Genomic DNA, 7,689 nt, shown 5'->3' with positions numbered 1-7,689 from the left:
GTACTTATACCACTATTTTAGTATATGGTTTGAGCGGCCACCAGGGCCTATCCATATAAAGTGCAACTTCTGTGTATTCTACTGTAATCTTGTTTGACGATTTGTGCTCCTGTGCTCATAAAGAGACTAGGGGTTACTTTGAGAAATAAATACATATATATTTTGAATATATATCTGTGTGGTGTCCTTTCATTGGTATAAAAGGGGGTTGCATTTGGTAAAACAGCTGGCTTAACACGCTTCACGAGTTTAGCCTCAAAGACTGCTTAGCCTACGCTACCACTAGGGCAGCTAGTCCGAAAAGGTTGACTTACAACCACACCATAAGGGTTGCTTGGCATGGTACAAGGTGATCACTTTAACTAGTGAGCATCATATACCAGGCCAACTTCTCACATTGGTGAGCAGCGGTTGGATTTGAGCTTGCTGTGTTTTACCATTGTAATCTCTTGGTTACCAATTGAAAGATCACATAGGTACCTGTAGGTACATATAAAACAAGATTAGATATACATAAGTTCTACTGAACTTAGTTGTTGTAGAGCAAAGGGAGTAGCACACCCTGACTACAACTACTAGATAGGTTTAGTAGGTAAACCCAAGTGTAGGTAGATTGCAACACATCCACCCACACTTAAGAGCAATGGCTGGGGCAGAGGGGTCCACTGTACCCATCTCTGTTGAGAGTGACCCCCAGAGGGCACCATCCATCTTTGCTACCCTTAATCAGAATGAGCTCAGGCATTTGGCAACTCTTAGAGGCCTTAAACAGCCCAAGAACCCTACCTCTGCTGAGCTCAGAGAACTCTTGCAAAATGATGAAAATCAGAGAGAGCTCAAGAAAGCTTCCCAGTTAGCCCCCTTAGGGTCAGGAACAGGAGGCCCCCCTTCTGAAGATGCTACAGAAGTACCCCTTTCCAATAGCCATCCCTTAGATGAGAACCATACTACAGAGGAGGAAAGTGGGGAGGATACAGAGAGTAGTGATGATGAAGGGAGAACTAGCCCAGTGCCAAGCATTATACTTGGCCCAGCTAAACTAAGGCTATTGGGGACTGACAATGGGATCATCCCATTGGATCTCCCCAGTGGACTTAACACAGGGCTTGGGAGGCAAAGGAATCGCTCAGGTGACTCCAATGCTTCTCATGGCTCTAGAGGCTCTCAAGGTCACTCCAGGAAAAGGATGACCACCCCTCAGAGGAGGGAACATGAGGCCAGAATGCAGGAAGCCCAGCTGAGGATCAGGAAGCAGGAGCTAGAGGTAGCCCTGATGGAAGAAAAACTGAGGAAGGCTAGGCAACCTAGAGAGAGTGGGTCTATACCCACTGGTGGCAGCATTGTCCCTAAGGACAAAGATAGGGTCTTTGATAATAGGAACCTGTCTAAGGTTGTGCCCCCCTACAAAAGTGGGGATGATATCCACAAATGGATAACTGCTCTTGAGAGAGCCTGCAAAGTACAGCAGGTTCCTGAAGACCAGTGGGCAGCAATCCCCTGGCTCTCCTTTGAAGGAAGAGGCAGAGACAGACTCCTCACTGTTAGGGAGGAGGATGTCAGAAACTACAGAGTCCTGAAGAGTGTCCTAGTTGATGGGTTAGGCTTAACCACTGAACAGTACAGGTTAATGTTCAGAGACACCCAGAAGACACAGACTCAGGACTGGTCTGAATATGTTGAATGTGCCACTAAGGCTTTGGAGGGTTGGTTGCTGGGAAGTAAGGTATCTGATTATACAGGATTGTACAATTTGATGATGAGAGAACAGATTTTAAGTAACTGTCAAAACCAGCTCCTCAATCAACACCTGGTAGACTCAGATTTGACCTCTCCCCAAGAATTGGGAAAGAGGGCAGATAAATGGGTCAGGACCAGGATCAGGCCTAAGAATCAGGGTGGTGACCAAAAGAAAGATACCCCAAACGAAGGGAGATAAGGCTGACCTTGACCAGGTAAGCCTATATTGCTTAGTGGACCATGAGACAGGGGGTAACCATGCCAGTGCTGGTTCCTCCTTATATGGCCACTTGGGCAATATAGGCTTACCTGGTCAAGGTCAGCCTTATCTCCCTTCGTTTGGGGGGGGGGTTGTGTAGGAAGGTGGATATCTGACTATGGTTACCCCCAAATTTTTGCCTAGTGTCTAGCTGGTTTTTCGACTTAGTTGGCCTGAGATCCTGCTATTCAGGATCTCAGCCTGGCTGTTCTCTCTTTAAAATGGACTCCATGTACCCTAGGTACATACCCAATTGGTTGGATCACCCTGTCAGCCCCTGTACCAGTGTACACTAGGTACCCAGGGCATTGGTGTACCCAAGGCCTGCCAGGGGCTGAAGCATGTATTATGCCACCCCAGGCTTGGCCTAACAATCTGACACAACTGGCTGATCACTCAGCTGGGGTAAGTTGGTGCAATCACCTCTTACTTAGGTGTAGTATACCTATACCTAACCTTAAATGGGACACCTGGTAACCTATAAGTCACTCCTATGGCAGGCCTTAACAATCCTGAAGGCAGAGTGCTGGGTTCCATGTGAGATGGTGCTCTGGCATGAGCTGAGCCTGTCTGCAGTGGTCGGAACAACTTCCTTCTACTGTTTCCATATATCGTCATACCATATACTCTTAAGTGCATTATGAACCTCGCGGTTAAATGCTATCTTTGGTTTGGCTTTATCAAAACATGTCGAGTAAGGTGTCATACGAATTGGAATACTAACCCCTCGCCAATTCTGGCGACGGGGTTAGCATTCCACCCTTCTAGAGGGACACGACATGTACAGTACCTGAAACCCGGGTAAAATCAGACATAGCCTCAGCTCCACAAAATGGATGCTGCCACCACAGACACAAGTCTGCCCTCCTGCTGCTGGGAGTCCTTCCAGCTTGGGAGGTGTGGACAAAGGGTTTCCTGCCAGGGGAGGTGCATGCACCACCCCAGACAGGATTTTGTGTATTGGTCAGGTAGGGCTTGAAAGAAACCAGACATGCCTGTGGCTCACAAGGAGCCTCGGTGCATATGCCAGTCCAAACCGGTCCTGGGGCACACCAGTCCCGGGCCTGGGGCGAGCTGGACAAAGGATTGGGGGTGTAACCACCCCCCTTCCTGGTCCCACCCATAGGGAGGGACCTAGCAGGTAGTCCGGCCCCTAGAATACACTTAAAGGTAGGAGCTGTGTCCTAAGACTTCAGACATCCTGGAATCAACTTGAAACTAAGAAGAAGACGGGAACTTCGACATTCTGCTGCACAGAAGACTGAAGGAAATCTCCCCTGTGGTCAGGGAGTGACCACCTTGCTAACGCAAGCACCATCCAGCGAATCAACGTCTGCTTTGCCGCCGCCTCCCGCCGGAGCCCGAGCCCAGAGACTGACAAGACCTGGACCTCCAGACCTCTCACTGCCCGATCCACAGTCCCTGAAAAGAGGAGACCCGTGGAGGCACCGAGACACGTGGAGCCAGCCATCTTGAAACGACCACGACAAGCTGACAAGTGCAACAACCGAGGCTCCCTCCAAGTTGTGCTTTGGGATCTGAGAAGCCCAACCCTCGAGCAGCATCTGCACCAAAGGTGAGCCCTCCAGCATCTCCATGATCTGCGTGGGGCCCTTCTGCATTTTGCCACTCGACGCGCCTAACCGGTTGCTGGCCCGCTGGCTAGTAGCCATCTTGGCGACGAACTTCAAGAAATACACCACTGGTCTGGTTGCTCCAGACTGGCCCTTGCTCCCCTCCAAAGGAGCAGTCCTTCTGACCTTGCTGGTCAGAACCATCAGCTTATTTCGTCTCCTACAACAATTGCTTTTGCCAAGGCTTGTTTGCTTCGATCAAGTCGCTGACACCGCCGACCGCGAGAGCCTGCGTGGGACAGCTCGTGAACCGACTCCTGGACGTCGTCGACCTCCAGGGACCACGTGGCTGCAGAGACAAGCTACACCTTTCTTCCTGTTTGCACCCGACATCGCCTGGTACCCACCTGGTGCCACGCTGGTCACTGGCTAGTGACTGTGAACACTGTCCCCTCTGCTTACAGGTCTTCAACATCTCCGATCCACTCTTGGATCCACCGCATCTCTCCCGGACCGACCGCCTGCAGCATCTTTGTCTTCAGGCCCCACGGAACAGATAGAAGAAACCCGACGCACTTCGAGGCCTATGCACCCGCTTCCTGTGGGTGAGGTAAAGCTGGCACACCTGTGCCCAAGTGTAGTACTACATCTCTAGTGCCTGTGTTCCAAATCTTGAGTTCCTAGTCCATCCGGAAGATCCTCTTTGCAGTAACTTTGTACTTTTTACGCACCCATTGAAACCTATGGGAGCACGCGTGTGACTATTTGCTCTGCACACGCCACCCGTGGACCTCCTGGTCACTAACTGAAGTTAGCTCCTTGTAGGCCCAGCGATTCTAGAGGCCCTAGGCCTTTTCCCTTTCCTGTTCGTGGTACTTATACCACTATTTTAGTATATGGTTTGAGCGGCCACCAGGGCCTATCCATATAAAGTGCAACTTCTGTGTATTCTACTGTAATCTTGTTTGACGATTTGTGCTCCTGTGCTCATAAAGAGACTAGGGGTTACTTTGAGAAATAAATACATATATATTTTGAATATATATCTGTGTGGTGTCCTTTCATTGGTATAAAAGGGGGTTGCATTTGGTAAAACAGCTGGCTTAACATGCTTCACGAGTTTAGCCTCAAAGACTGCTTAGCCTACGCTACCACTAGGGCAGCTAGTCCGAAAAGGTTGACTTACAACCACACCATAAGGGTTGCTTGGCATGGTACAAGGTGATCACTTTAACTAGTGAGCATCATATACCAGGCCAACTTCTCACATTATGTGTTATTCATTTTAGAAATGCTGACTCGACTTTGCCTTACAGGATAACAAACTGTTGTTTCACATTCTTAACAGTGAAATGTGCCCTTGGTCTGTACATCATGTAAAGAACGAGTCTGGGTCACTAGAAGGTACAGAGTGTTGTGATTAGATTGATCGTACCACTTTTTAGACATATCATACATGCAGCTGCCAATATCTGAAGGACAAGTACCTTTAATATTCATTCGAACAGAAGAGCTGATGCATGAGAGAGCTAGCTGATCCTTTGATGTGATTCTACTAAGCTGATCTATACGGTATGGGGTCCCCCCTGTTAGCCTAAGAGACCTTCTATTAGTCTAATAATAATGTATTAGATTCTAGAGAAAGGAGTGTGGCTGTATACCACTGTCATTATTAGTATGATTGCTCCTTTCATTTTGTATGGTATTGTAACAATGCTTATGGTACTGATCTGTATCATTTGTCTGCTAGTGTTAGCCAAAGTACTGCATCCCAGGACGCGAGGTTTATAAAATAAACTCTTTTAACTTTACTGTGTCTGTATTATTCTGTTGTGGACTGACAAATAGATACGAACAGGTATTTCGGATTCCCACCACTCCTGAGAAATATCTAAGTCGTTTGTTCTGGTTTGTCTATACATTGGGACCGCCTAGCTAGCTCTAGGCTAACGAATGGGATACTAAGCTAGTCGGATAAGGGGTTCTTGGTTCTGAGGGGAGTTTCTGGTACACCACAATTCTCTGAGGTCCTGGTCTCCTGCGCATAGTTCTGTGCATAAGCAGAATCCCTGCAACACATCAAGAGTGAACCCATAACCAGCCATTCAAGTTTCTGTCATTTTATTGAGGCTAATCTTTTTGTGAAATTGAAGACTTTCTGATAGCTAAGTAGTTTTTTCTACTTTAATATATAATCAATAAATCATGTAGGATGCTTACAGAACTTAAAAAGACCATTTAGGCTGAAAAAGGAATGCTAACAAGGAATACAGTGACAAAACACTGAGCAGTCTAAAGTATTAGTCCTAAGGACCTTAGGAACAAATTCAAGTCCTACTTTCCTCTTCGCTCCCTCTCCTCTAGTTTGTTACAATACTTTGCATCAACAATACTCGCCTTGGGGGGAGGGGGGGGCGCTGTTTTTCTTTCCTGGCCTCCAAACTCCAGAAAAACCTCCCTTTTACTCTTGACGCCAATTTCTTTTAATTTGGCTTTTAGGAGATACCTGGGGCCTCATTTATGAAAAGAGTTGCATCGCTGCATGAAAGCAGCGATGCAACACTTTTCAGTGCACCCTCCTTGGGACACGTTGGATACGCTGTATTTATTGTATGACGCACCATGTCACAAGGAATGACAGATACGTCAGTAATCCTGACGTATCTATTGGTCCAAAACGCACGCATTACTTGAGTTGTGTAGTAAGCATGATGCAACTCCACCAATGCATGGGGGGCCTATTCCCATTGCACTGCGTCACCCTTACGCCTGCAGTGAGGCAGGTGTACGGTTATGAGGCAGTAGCGCCCTAGAAGTGGCGCAGTGAAACCTAATAGATTTCACTGTGCCACTTCTACGAGGCTTTTTCACGTGGGAACGCCTACCCTGCATACATTATACCTGATGCAGGTATAATGTAGCGCAGGCATTTATAAAGTGACGCATCAACTTAGATGTGTCACTTTGCAAATATGGCGCAACGTGGCGCATTATTTACATCGCCACTGTGTCACAAAAAGTGACAAAACAACTGCGTAAAAGTGTAGCAAGCCTTCATAAATAAGGCTCCTGAACCACACTAATTTTAGTGGTTGCTACTTTCTCAAGGTCTCCTTGATGTCTCCTCCCCCTTCCCTCCCTTCCTTCCCCCACATTACAGTATGACGCTCTTGCAGGGTATTTGTCGTGCTTAATAATTCTTGTACCTAATAAAACAAAAGATATAAAGTTATAGATGGGTAACAGTGAATTACGGGGATGTTTTCCATCGAGAGGTTCTGAGTGACATGAAATAGACAACGAGAGCAAGCCCTGAGTTGTCTATGATGTTAATCAGAACCCCTAGGCAAAAAACATTCAGGGGCTTATTTACAAGCCCCTTACGCTGCTGGTGCATCACTTTTTATGTGATGAGAAGTGACGCACCGGCGGCGCAAGTGGCTTGTAAATAAGCCCCTCACTTTTTACCCATCTATAATTTTATGTCATTTATGCCCACCACCAATGATCTGCCCCCGCTTTCACCTGCTACACAGGGGCAGAGGAGTGATGTGAAAGCCATACATAACAGGTCTTCTGCTCCCTGTCCCAAATTAAAAACAAATACCTGATGTCGTGCCATACTCCCCCACCACTCTTTGGGGCATATTTACAATGGAAGTGACGGAGCACGCCGTTAGCCTTCTTGGCTTAACGGCGCGCTCTGCCACCTCTGAAACGCAGGGCTGCACCATATTTACAACAAAATGGTGCAGCCCTATGTTTCACCCTGCTCTGGTGCTAAATTGAGCTGCCTAACGTTAATGCAGGCCCCCTTGCACCATTGTGCAAGGAGGTCTGCGTTGCAGGGTAAGATTGTCTATGTACAGGAAGGAGTCCCTTTCTGCACATAAACAATCCATAATGGTGATTTGTAACTTCAATGTGTGCTGCTTTGTGCAGCACATATAGAAGTTGCAACTCATCATGTTTAAATGATTGTTTATGTGCAGGAAGGGAAACCTTCCTATCCATGATCAATCACTAATGGCAATTTGCTGTTTCCATGTGTGCTGCACAATGCAACGTGCATGGAAACAGCAAAAACATGGAGTAATGTAACATTTCTCCTCGTTTCAC

This window comes from Triturus cristatus, chromosome 9 (genome assembly GCF_964204655.1).
Source record: "Triturus cristatus chromosome 9, aTriCri1.1, whole genome shotgun sequence".
Taxonomy (NCBI): domain Eukaryota; kingdom Metazoa; phylum Chordata; class Amphibia; order Caudata; family Salamandridae; genus Triturus; species Triturus cristatus.
The sequence above is the reverse complement of the archived record's forward strand: the minus strand, read 5'-3'. Positions refer to the sequence as shown.